The sequence below is a fragment of the Physeter macrocephalus genome, chromosome 17 (genome assembly GCF_002837175.3).
Source record: "Physeter macrocephalus isolate SW-GA chromosome 17, ASM283717v5, whole genome shotgun sequence".
In the NCBI taxonomy this organism is placed as follows: Eukaryota; Metazoa; Chordata; class Mammalia; order Artiodactyla; family Physeteridae; genus Physeter; species Physeter macrocephalus.
In genome coordinates, this window is record NC_041230.1 from 5,393,237 (window position 1) to 5,396,912 (window position 3,676).

Sequence of the window (3,676 nt, forward strand, 5' to 3'; positions counted from 1 at the left end):
CTTTCTCTAGTTGCCGTGAGTGGAGGCTACTCTTTGTTGCAGTGCACGGGCTTCTCATTGTGGTGGCTTCTCTTGTTGCAGGGCACGGGCTCTATGTGTGCGGGCTTCAGTAGTTGTAGCACGTGGGCTCAGTAGTTGTGGCTCACAGGCTCTAGAGTGCAGGCTCAGTAGTTGTGGCGCACGGACTTAGCTGCTCCGTGGCATGTGGGATGTTCCCAGACCAGGGCTCGAACCCGTTTCCCCTGCATTGGCAGGCGGATTCTTAACCACTGCACCACCAGGTAAATCCCAATTTATTGTTTATCAACTGTACCTAAAAAGCATTAAGAAACAAAATTTCTTACTGTTTTAGAAAAATAAAGTTTAGCAAACCTATGTTAACACCACCATATCCCTTGTAATGCCCTGGGATCGGTGCCTGGCCTCAGTAGTAGAAAATATTGGTGAGCAATGAAGACCATTTACAGCTGAGTCAGTAGGAATGCAGGCTGGGTCACAAAGGCCACATCATCGGACTAAGAGATCTTCCGTCATTCCCTCCCTGTTTCCCTGTCTGTGCAGCAATGGCCTTAAGGTGAACAGCCCAGAGAAGCTATAGGAATACATAAAACCATTAGATTATTTTCTAAGAAGGCCCTCAGCTATACAAGATACACAGTTCTGAAGGTCCTGAGAATTTCTGCAGTTGCTCATCCTTCACAGCCATGGTGCCTGGAACACTGTGGATACCCTTTTAAAAGAGGCATAGTCCAGCCAGTTTGCTGCAGTCTCCTGTGATCTCTACTAATCAGCTGTTCCTGTAACTATTATCATTCCCCCTATAATCTTTCAACCAGGGATACTACCACACATACAGAATTCTGGATGTTAGAGCACATGGCTCCACTGCAGGATCTAGGGAACAGACTTCCCTCACCAGTGCTGAGCAGGATGCAATATCTCCTGTGAATAAGAGAACAATTTCATGTTGTTCCCAGAAGTACTGGAGGTTGTCACAACTGCTCCATCAGGATAAGCTCTGTCAGCACAAAAAATACTAGCATTCAGCCTCCAAATTAGGACCAAGCAAGCAAACCAGGCCCAGACCTGCAGGAGCACTGCCACCATTCCATCCACCCATGAGGCACATGAGGGTCAGGATCCCACAAAATCTGTTTCTTTTATTCTGGCAGAACACAGTTGTTCTCAAACTATCCCTTAAAGTGAACAGAACCCTCGAGATTAAAGGTGACGGAAACCTTAAGGCCTTTGTTATAGCAGAAAACCAGAACAATGCAGGCAGGCTGTTCTTGGGTCAGTGACTTGCCGGCTGGGAATTCCATCACAAGAGTCATGTGAGACCAACAAAATGCCCAGAAAAGGCAGTCCATCTTTACAAGTCACCAGCAGAACTCAGATGGAGTCCTCTTGGTCACAACTGGGTCAAGCCCCTGCCCTAACTAATCAGAGAGAAAGGAGAGTACTCCAGCTTCTCATGAAGTCCCTGAGACAATAAGAAGACACTGAGGTTTCCTGCCCCAAACACACTGGGGTGGGTACGTGATGCACAATCTGGGCACCTGCCAGGTGGTGGAGGTGAATGGCTTCTGCCTTAGATCTGACAGGACAGTAATCTGGCAAGGGCTCCAGTAATCTGGAAGGTTAAAACATGAAGTGCGCCTTCCACATATCTGAAATTTATGTTGATATTTGGATGTATGAGGTTCACTTCAGGCAGATGGCACCCTCAAAAGGCACCTTCTTCAGTGTTGTTATACTGAAGGAGGACATATGACATTTCTGCATGTCTAAGTTGCTTTTCCTGTGTGAATTTTGTGGTAATTAAGAAGGTAAGGCCTTTGGCTTATGGCTTCCGCACATTTAACACACCCATAAGGCCCAATCCTGTATGAATTCTGGTGTTGAGTGAGGTTGGAGCTGTGGCTAAAGGTGTTCCCACATTGGTCACACTTATAAGGTCTTTCTCCTGTGTGAACTCTCTGATGGTCACTGAAGTTGGAGCTTCAAATATGTGGGGTTTTCAACACCAACCAATTCTCTGCACACGCCAACTGGGTGTCCTACAATTTAATTCAGTTCTGAAACTAGGTGCTCAGACTTAGCACAGACCCCACAGCTTAAGGGCTCAGTCCTACAAGACTGTGCAATCCAAGGTGGATCCCTAGGTTACCCACACTTCTGTCCAAATTGACTACAAATCGGGGGGTTCCCATGACCACACTAGCTCAGTTTTGATAATCTGCTAAAATAGCTCACGGAGCGCCAAGGAAACACTTTTACTTACTAATCTGTTTATTACAAAGGCTATTTCAAAGTATACAAATGAGCAGGCCAGATGATGAAGTACAGAAGACAATGTCTAGGAAGGTCCCAAAGCAGAAGTTTCTGCCCTGAGAAGCTTGGTGTGCGCACCCTCCTAGCCCATTGATGCTTTCTTGCTTACCAACCAGGAAGTTCTCTGAACCCCACCCTTTAGGGTTTTTATGGAGGCTTTGTTATCTAGTCATGATTGATTAAACCACTGACCATTGGAGTTTAACCGAAACTCCAGGTTCTCTTCCAGGAGGTGGGGGGAGAGGAGGCTGACAGTTCCAAACTCTAATCACAAAATTGGTTCCCCTAGCAACCAGTCACCAACCAGAGCTTTCTAGGAGCCTTTGAATGGGTCTCCTCTTTAGCATGCTCCAATATAAGAGGCTTGAAATGTTCTTTTCAAAATGTCATCAGGTTATTCTTATCCGCCCAGAGTTTGGGAACCATAACTCCAGGCCACTCAATGTGATGATCTCACACTCAGTTTTGAACCACTGGTCATAAGAGACAAAAACAACATGAAAAGCTCCTCCAATTACAGAACAAATTCCACTTCACTCTGTTATCAAAGCTACAAAATATAGTAAATCCCACACAGTAGATTGTCCCAGGCCCCTTACATGTTTGTGACTCAATCAGTAATCTGAGGTGGGCAGGAACATTAAGGGCATCATGCCCCACAGCACGTTCTTACCAAAGGATTGATCCAAGATACATAGTTTTGTTTTGTTTTGTTTTAATAGTGTAAATGCTCTCACATATGGTATCTCATCTCTTTTCCCTGCTCTTTTTTTAAAAATAAATTTATTTATTTACTTTTGGCTGCGTTGGGTCTTCGTTGCTGCGCTCATGCTTTCTCTAGTTGCAGCGAGCGGGGGCTACTCTTCCTTTCAGTGAGCGGGCTTCTTGTTGTGGTGGCTTCTCTTGTTGTGGAGCATGGGCTCTAGGCGCACGGGCTTCAGCATTTGTGGCACGCGGGCTCATTAGTTGTGGCTTGCGGGCTCTAGGGCGCAGCAGGCTCAGTAGTTGTGGCACACAGGCTTAGTTGCTCTGCGGCATGTGGGATCATCCCGGACCAGGGCTCGAACCCGTGTCCCCTGCATTGGCAGGTGGATTCTTAACCACTGCGCCACCAGGTAAGTCCTCCAAGATACATAGTTAAGTGAGAAAAGCAAAGTGCATATCTGTATATGAAATATTTATTTTTACTAAGAAAAGCAGCTTGTATAGGACTATATATATATATATATATATATATATATAATTTTTTTTTTTTGCGGTACGCGGGCCTCTCACTGTTGTGGCCTCTCCCGTTGCGGAGCACAGGCTCCGGACGCGCAGGCTCAGCGGCCATGGCTCACGG